The following is a 10398-nucleotide window of genomic DNA, read 5'->3' on the forward strand; positions in this document are numbered from 1 at the left end:
ACATACCCTAATCTTGGCATTTAATATTTAAAGCTTTGTATTATTTATTAATTTCTAACTATATTTTTGGCTAGTATATCTATCTCAACATTCCCTTTTCTATAGATATGACTAATTGGAAATAATCTAATTTCATAATTAACTCTTGAATTTGATTTAGCCATGTCACCATCAACCAGCTAGATTGATCTGTTTTCTTGAATGGTATTAATTACAATCTAAGAATTTCCTTCTAAGTGAATCTTCTTTGATCCTAATATGAAACCAAGTTGTAACCCAAAAAATGTAGCTCTAATTTCTAGTATATTATTTGTAGTTTCACCTAAATCTTTTGATTCTTCTACAATCGTTTTCCCCTCTTCGTCCCTAGAAATATAACCCATACCCCCTTTGCCTAGATTGCCTCTTACCACTCTATCAAAATTTAATTTTATCCATCCCACTCAAGGAGGAGTCCATTTGAAAAATCCTTATTTTTACTTCCACCTTGAGATTTGGGGATAATTAAAGCTTTAAATTTTCTCATCATTTCATCATCCCAAAGAGTGAATGGATTTTCTTTAACAACATGATTCCTTGTTGCTATGTTGACCAAATCCAATACTTGATCTTCAATCTTTTGAATAAAAATTTTCTATGGCATTTATTTATCTTGAAATATTCTATAATTTCTTTCCTTCCAAACTTCCCAAACCATTATTGACGGTATTATTCCCCAAATACTGGCAAACATACTTTTCTTTCTCAAGTCATTCCATATTTTGAACCAGTCTAATAAGTATTGTGGTTTGGGGCATTGAAAGTCTAACTTTCATAGAAACTAGTCCCAACATTTTCTTGCATAGAAGAAATCTAAAAGGATAGGGTCGGTAGTTTCCTTATGCATTCTACATAAAACACATCTACTTTCTATGTGTGAGGACCTTTCCTTGAATGGATTACCAATAAAAGAGCCCTACTTTTGGCAAACATTGTTTGTTCCATAATAGTTTACATGGTCACTAGTCTTTAGCTATGATAACTTATTTGATTTTATATCCTTATATAACTTTATAAGATCTTGTTATAGACCCAAACTATTAGATCCTATCCAACTCATTGGAAGGCACCACACATATTTTTGCTAAGAGGTCACTCAATAGTTCTTTCTATTGTCATGGAGCCTCTTTGTCATCCAATAATTTTCATTGCCACATACTAGTTGCATCCTTCATAATTATTATTGCATAACCTTTCACTTTAGGCCCCCAAATCCTATAACTTTTTCTTTTAATTTCCTTAAAATTTGTGAAGTTCTCCAGAGTTTTGTAAGTATTGCATGTGTCAGACTAGAAGGAGGCACTACAACCATCACCAATTTCCCATATTACATACCTTGATATTATTTGCCTCCATTCAAAAATGTAATTCTATACAACTAATCCCCTTGGGAGGTCCCTAATTTTCAGAATAATATGATCATCACTATTTAGATATTTCCTTCTAAAAACATTTATCCATTTCTAATCCCCATTATTGTATAATTGTCATACTAGGTTTGATCCCATTGTGAAATTCATCGATATTAACTACCCGATTCTTGTTCCACCAACTACCTTTGGCGTACATATTTTTTCCCAAGCAATAAGTGAACCTCTATTTTTATCCTTAGTGTCATTCCAAAAAAATGTTCTCATAATTTTGTTCGTATCTTCCTCAGCTGTTTTAGGAATTTTTAAATATGGCATATAATAAACAAGTAGCACCGATATGACAGATTTAATCACTGTTAATTTATGAGCGGAAGATATTCATTTCCCTTTCCATGATCCCATTTTATTTGAAAACCTATTTATTAAATTTTCCCAGCAGAACTTCTTGTTAATACCTTCAAGAAGTGGTGTTCCTAAAAAATTCCTAGGAAAGTTGGCGACTTTAAGATTTAAGATTCTATCTATAAACTCTTTGAAGATTCGGTTGAGTGTAAAGGAAGAACACCTTGGGTTTATTCCAAATGACTTGTTGACCTAAAGAAACAAAGTATGTATTGAGGAGACTTTTAATTGTCTTAGCTTCTCTCCTATGCGATTGTCCAAAGATGATTGTATCATCTTCAAATTTTTGACGTGTTACTAGTTCCATCCCGATAGCTACTTTTATCCCATTCCATTCTCCCTCATCTTTGGTCTTATAGTTAAGACTCCCTAATGTTTTTGTCATTATAATAAAAATAAAGGGGGATATTGGATCACTTTTCCTAATCCCTCTTCGTGTACTTAAGAAACCATGAGTAGCTCCAGTCATTAGAATCGATAATTTTGGGGCGGAGATGCAGCTATTGATCCATTCTATCCAATCCTTATTAAAGCCAAATTTTAATAGGATTTCTTTTAAAATCTCTTTGTTCACTGAATCATATGCCTTGAAGATGTCTAATTTAAGAACCATACGTGCATGTCTTGTCTTCCTTGCTGAATGCACTGCTTGGTGGGCTATTATAATACCTTCAACAATTGATCTTCTAGAGAAAACGCACTCTATTCTTTTGTAAAAATGGAAATTAAAACTAATTTTAATCTATTTTCAATAATTTTAGAGATGATTTTGTATGTTGTATTACATAGAGCAATTGGCCTAAAATCACTCATTTTATGGACATCCTTCTTTTTTGGAATCAAAGTTAAAAAATGTGTGATTAATTGCCCCAGGAATGATTCTCTTTTTTCTTGATTCATCCACTTCCTTATAGATATCATCTCCTATTATTTCCCAAAAACCTTGGAAGAAGCCAGTTGGGGAACCATCAAGGCCTGGAGATTTATCAAGATTCATTTGGAAGATGGCATCCCTAACTTCCTCCTTGGTTGTCCTTTTAAGCATCTCTTTGTTCTATTCATCGAAAATAATTCTAGGAATCGGTCTTAAAAATTTATCTTTGGAATCCTTTTTTGAAAGAACTTCTTTATTTAAAATTTATTCAAAAAATCTAACTCCCTCCAGATTTACTTCCTCCAAAGATTGATATTTTGATCCATCTTCTCTATAAATATCTATGAACTTGCTTCTTTCCTTATTTTCTATTTAAATTTTATGAATGTTTTTTTATGTTTCTATCTCCTTCTCAAAGCCAAATCTAACGAGACTTTTGTCTCCAATAACATTCTTTCCTTGCTATTATTTCATATAGTTTTTCCTTTAGTGATTTTTCTCTTTCATATTCCTCTATTCCCATTCCTTTTCCAATAATTATCTCATTGAGATCTATAAACTTTTTTTCTATTCTATATTTTTCTTGGAATATTTTCTTGAACTAATTTTTGGTCCATTCCTTTAATTTCACCTTGATATACTTTGATTTCTTATTGATTTGATACATATATGTTTGATAACTCTAATTTATCTCATTCCACCATTTCACAATCATAACCTCCAAGTTTGAGTCCCTTAACCACATGTTTTTAAATTTGAAAGGAATACATGTTGATTTATTGTTTTGTCTTGACAATAACTGAACATGATAATGGTCTAATCTAATGAAAGGGAGCACAAATACTTCATGTAGTATTGTAATTTACTATCCTAACGACCTGCACACAAAAATCTATCCAATCTTTTTCTTATATTGGTGAAACCTTTCCTATGATTGGTCCATGTTAATCTACCATTCATTGCTTTAATATCCTTGAGATTGTTATTGTCAATGAAATTTTGGAAGTCAAATTGTACCAGATAAATTATCTTTTGCCCACATAATTTTCCCTAATAAACAACAACCCAAACTCGGCCTAGCAATAAAGAAATATTAGAGAAGCCAACTAAATATAATTTGTTGAAAACTGATTGACCCCCCCCCCTCTCAATTGTCCACTGGTTATTCTAACATGTTTAACATACCATCTATAGATAATATAGTTTATTCAATAAACACCACATCCGGAGAATTAAAACAAATCAAGTTAGAAATAGCGTTTTGTCTAGGGATTCTATTAAAGCCACTCACATTCTACGATAAGATAATAATTTGTGTGATGCAGAGAAACATAAATCAAAGGTCTTCATTAGAGCTTGACTCCACTAGTGTCTCACCAACTAACTTTAGCTTTTCTTGATCATTCTTCTTTCCAACTTAGGAAGCTTCTCAAGAGCTTTTTTTTAAGAGATTTTTTATGAATTCCTAAATAAAATGGGGTACCCTTACTTTTACTCACATCCTGAGACTCTTTCTCCATATTGACCACAAAAACTACTTGGAATCCACTTGTACCTATCTCACCAAAGGTTAGCAAGGGAATATTTATCTCCATTTGCACATAGAAATCGCCCTCTAGTGATCCAACTTGAGTAGTACTATCATTTTCACCAACTATTTGACTTGTCTCCATAAGCTCTTGGCCTATAGGTAAGTTTTCAATAATCCCATCAAATTGATCCAAATCATCCAGAGCATCGAACTTGTTAAATAATTCATGAAGCTACATATGTTTTCGAGATCTCTTTTGACCTCTTCCCCTATTTCGAGTTTTAACCAGAGTGAAGGCCCCCTTATCCTCTATCATAGGAGATTTCCCTTTGTCCTAATTATCAAGTGAACTAGTTGGCCCATTATTAGAAGCTCCTACAGATTTAGATTTAGGACACATTCACTACAAATGCGCATATTTATGGCAAATCTAGCATCGAAATGGAAAAGTTTCATTATCAAGTTGTTGAATCCATGAATTCAATCCCAACCAATTTCTTTTGAATTAAGAAGAGGCCTATTCAAATAAATTTCAACATAAACATGTGCAGAAGAGATTACTTTTATATCCATTGTTTGTCATGAAGGGCCTGCTGGCTTGCCAAGTTGTGTTGTAGCTAAATTAAATATATCATTTCTATTAAATTCTAGTGGAAACCATGAAAGTATCACACACACAAGAACTTGTGACCAAATCTCCTTTATAGGATTAAATCCAACATGTCATGACTTAATAAAGAAGCCAACATGATTTTAGAAATAGGGCTCTCTGTTGTGTGAAAATGGAATCGGGTAGACGAAGACCTAATCCTACTCTCATTCACACATTGGAATATGAAAGAGCCTAATGAAGTGATTCACTTTGACTTCCTCTTGTGAAAGAGAGTTAGGGAATACTTTTACAGTTTCTATTCCTTTATTGTTATGGAAGGGAAATGAGTCAAATGTAAAGTAATGATAGACTAAGCTAGTGAAATATATGAAAGCAACTATGTTAATCGCACTAACAAAAAGATATAAAAATGAATCTAAGACATAGACTATAGATCTAACAAAGGAATTATGATGTGCACCTGTCACTAAAATTTAAGCTTAACTGAGCAAGACCAGGGTGTTGGGTTCTCTAGTCACAGTTCTTGAACTGAGACAAAAACTAAGGGTCTGAAAGTTAAAGCACCTAAGATGTGAACTACCAAAAAGTATCACCAAATGCTGAGGACCAGGACACTGGGCACTCTGGTCCAGGACCAAAGTGTTGGGTGCTCTGGTCCCAAAGGCCTAAGTCCTACTTCTAGATCTAAATCTATGCTTATTAATTCTGACTTCCCAAAAGATTGCAGCTCCGTTAGAGACTTGTATCTGCACCTGCAAATTGAAAATGGTGTGTATGTAGCAATATATGGTTTTGTCTTAGTCAAACCCCTCATTTTGGTGAATTCCACCTCCACAAATAGCCAATGTAGTATCAAAAAGTGTGTGCTCCCTAGAGTCTTAGGTGTTTGTAAGATCCTAATGAGCTAAAATGCAAAACTAGAGTTCTACCCTATGTTTGGAGTGAAAACCCTAAATGAACATAAAGTAAATGCTTCAAACCACAAATGCAATATTGATCTAAAGAAACTGTAAATCTGAAAAATGAATGATATGTAGATCTAAAAACTCACATAGAGATATAAAAATAACATGAAACCATACCAAACCTTAAGAGAGAGGTACAAAACAATCAACAATCGGTGATCTCCTTTTATTCTTCAACATCTCCTAAGCTTTCATTGATGATGCAAAAGGTTGATGACAACTTGATGAATGATGAATTGGTTGATTTTAGATCCAATAAAACCTGCACTTTCACTTCATAAGAGGTCTCCTTCAATTGCTAGTGAATGGATCTTTCAAATGTGGAAAGAAAAGGTTATATATATGAAACCCTAACTTTAATTTTGATCATAGGCCAACCTAGAATTGATGAACTTTCACACAAAACAAGATTTAAACATTATAATACTACCAAAACATGATCCAAAAATTTGGGGTGAAAAAGTCAAGACCGGTATGGTGGTCACACCAGTCCAGTTGACTTTTTTGTAAAGTTTTAGGGACACTAGGTATTATGATTACAAAGTCAAATCCAGCTCGGTGCGTCAATCCAAGGTGTTTAGATGTGCGAAATTGACCCCTAAAGATAGAAATAAGACTTTATTAGGATTCAATTGATTAATTAATTAAGGAAGATAAAATAAAAAGGGTCACATTCAAGGTGAACGGCCCAATTTTCTAATGTGTGGAATGGTAAGAGATAATTTTAGATATAATTAAATTAATAATTAAATACTTAAAGAAATTTTAAAATGTAAAATGCAACACACTAAGACAAGTGCTAACCTAAGCATGAAAATGGAAAACCCTAATTAAGGGTGTACAATTTATGAAGCTACAGGCCCCCTTCAAAGACCTTACTTTTTTTTGACATGTACAAAAATATCACCAAAAATAACCATTGGCAGCCAACAACAATTCCATTTTCCCCTAAAGAATTCCATGTACATCAAGCGCACGAATCCATAGAAAGAAAAGAAACTTGGATCGCCAATTAAATAGCTAATATACTCCTCAACAATGCCAGGCCGAATCACTTAGACTTGCTAGACACTTGTTAACTTTGACAGAGCTAAAACTCCAAATTTTAGAATAGTTCTCCCTCATACCAATTCTATTCACACCAAAGATAGGATTCTCATACATAATCGATGTTGATTACTCCCAATCATGACATCCTTGAAAGGCATGCTTTCCCTTCCCAAAAGGATTCCTCTCGAATCCATGCCAATGCCCATTACGTTTAAGGCCACATAGAATTACCCCAAAAACCCTTGTCGGGTCAACATGCTACACACTTATGCACCGAAAAGAATCACACATCCACGAAAAGCACTAAGGAACACAATAATACAAGGGTAGCCACACAAAATCCCACCAAACTCCCCCACACTGTTGGTAACAAACCCACGACACCACCATAGCTCCTCCACGTAGCAAAGATCGCACAGAAATGATACCACGAGCAGAACAGAAGAGCCTTTCCTTTCTGTGACACCAAAAATGCCTCCTCTCCCCGACTGCAAGAAAGCTCACCATAGAACAAAGTATGGCTAGAACCTCACGACCGTAGCCAACTGCTAAAATCCACGTGCAACCATCTCCCTTATTTCATAGAAATAACACTAATACGATGATCAACGACCAACAAAAAAATTCACTGTAATTCCATACAACAAATCTAAAACTAATGTATTGTGTATTTTTTATATAATAAATATTAAATTTACATTTAAAGTAGTTGCATTTATTATTATAGTTGATATATATATAATTTATTATAATAATATTTATTATAATAATATTTATTATTCTATATTTTATAATTTATAATACATTTTTATAATTATGTTTCAATAATATGTCAAGACATATTTTTATTAATAATACTTATGGTTAACATTTAGTTGTGTATTTTTTATATAATAAATATTAAATTTACATTTAAAGTAGTTGTATTTATTATTACAGTTGATACATATATAATTTATTATAATAATATTTATTATTTTATATTTTATATTTTATAATTTATAATACATTTTTATAATTATGTTTCAATAATATGTCAAGACATATATATATTTATTAATAATAATTATGGCTAACATTTAATTATAGATAAGAATAGGGTTTAGGTAGGGTTCTGTTTAACCATAACAAAAAGTCAATCCAAAAATATAATCATAACCTTAACCTTAATTGAACAACAATTATGATTGAACATTAAATATAAGTGAACATTAAACCCTAAACCCTATTGAATACCACTCCTAATTGAACCATGATTTGAACTACTAAGGAATATCATTAGATTTAAAATTACAATGGAGCTTTGTAGGCTTTATGGTTTCAATATTATTCATTTATAATTAGTTAAATTAACGTTAGGTTTAGGGTTATGAATATGGTTCTAAGATAAAGCGTGATACTAGGTTTATGGTTAGGATTGAATAAGGGTCCATCAAGTAGGCATAAATATAATAAAAGTGTAGTAATATAAATTATATTAATATAATATAACATAATAATATTATTATCATACTGTTTTATGATATTATTATATTATTATTAAACATTATTTTTCAAAATAATTTGATAATGTTGATTGTATATAATATAATATTAATATAACATATGAAAAATATTACAATTAATATCATTAATTAATAATATGTATGTGTTATATTAACTTATAGATATATAAATTAAACCTAACTCATACCCTAAACCTACACTAATCCTAAATCAATTTCTAACCATAACCCTCAACTTAATCTGAACCAAACCTAAGTGTAACGACAATTTATGTCCTAAGTTAGTTGTTTCCTTACATTGTAAAAAAAACTATAGTATAAAATGAAAGACCCTAAGGGAGTTATAAGGAAAATCTTAGCTATTGATTTATGCTTAATTTTATGGCATAATATAAATTATTATCACTATTCCTTTCATTTGTACCCTCCAATATATTATTTAATATATATCTTACTATTAGTGTAATCATTGCATCTCTTTTTGGTGTAAGAAATTAAAAGGAAAGCAAGAAACGAAAGCCAAAAATACTTTTCATGCAAACATCATCTGAATGTGAAAAACTAGATTGAGAGGATGGAAATTCCTCCATCCATACCACCATCCTCTAAATCAATATTTGTTAGATTTTATCCATTTGATATCTTAGATGAGTTCTTGAAAGCCATGCCAAGTGTAACAAAGATGACCCTAAAAGCACAAACAATGTTTGACATATGTGTGTCCATAAGAAAATAAACTTCCTTCCAAAACTCTTTTTACACCAATATTAACCAACTCTATAAAAAATGACAAAATCCTTTATTTGTCTACACAAACAATATTTGAAAGAAATTTTCAGTTTCAATCAGATGCCACTTTAATTTCCAAATGTAATATTTGAACACCTTACTCTCCTCTAAAAGATTGCACCTCGATTAATGGACTCCAAGTTTGCTAATGATTACTTAAAGAGAGACTCAAATATGTGTTGCACGGCTCCACACTTTCTTTCAATAGCCAAAACATAAATGAACATATATTTACATAGATGCCAGCAATTAACTGAAAATTTAGCTCTCAGTTTGAAACTTCAACACATCAACAAATTGCAATGCTTGTTATAGTCTTTTGATATCAATTGATTTTATTCAACTTATAAATCAAAGTTATTCACCAATTTCTTTTCTCTTACGTGGATTTTTGGAAGGTCACCAATTTCTTTTCTCTTACGTGGATTTTTGGCCTTCCTAATTTGCAAAGCAGATGTTTAGTGGCTTCCAAACTGAACCACGATTTTTCCCATCAATAGCCAAATGTATACTGGCAAGACCTCTCTAATCAACTGTTAGAGCGCTATACTTTCAAATGCTTTCACACCATTTTTCATCTCTCTCTGTACTCTAAATACACCTTTCAAAACTTGTCTTAGAGATCTAACAAGCACTTTTTTAATAGCAGCTTATTAACACAAGAAAACTGACTTCTTACTTAACAAAAGGATTATGAAAAAATGCAAGAGCAACTCCTAATTTGCTTGTGTGTGGAGGGTCAATAAATAGTGCTTTATAATTTATTTCTAATAGAAGGCACTCGAATCCACATTCCTGATTAAGAAAATATAATGACTGGAGCACCAAGTTCAACTTCAAAAAGAAATGGGTGTGCACATTTGCAAAAGAAGCATTATTGTGTTCACTCTAACAAAATATATGTAGAAACCCTTGATAAATCATTATTTAATTCTAGATCATGAGATTGCAAAGCATGATGCTTGTTTTGTTAGTAATTGATGTTGAGAAGAGCATAGCAGAAGTTGCCCAATGAACTCTCCTCTCACACCACGCTCGGCATAACCACATTGATTTAGTCATGTGAACTTTGAAGTGCACCTTAGTACCTTACACGACCAATGTGGGTGCAATAGATAATAGATGATGCCTACAATTACACCTTAGGGGACCAACCTAAGAACACCTTTCCTCGAACTCCCCGTCACAGGCTCAGAGGCAAAATAGGAGCTTTGGAGGTTCTTCTCTACCCCCAATGAAGGATGTCAATGGGGATGC

Source organism: Cryptomeria japonica, chromosome 11 (genome assembly GCF_030272615.1).
Source record: "Cryptomeria japonica chromosome 11, Sugi_1.0, whole genome shotgun sequence".
Lineage (NCBI taxonomy): Eukaryota > Viridiplantae > Streptophyta > Pinopsida > Cupressales > Cupressaceae > Cryptomeria > Cryptomeria japonica.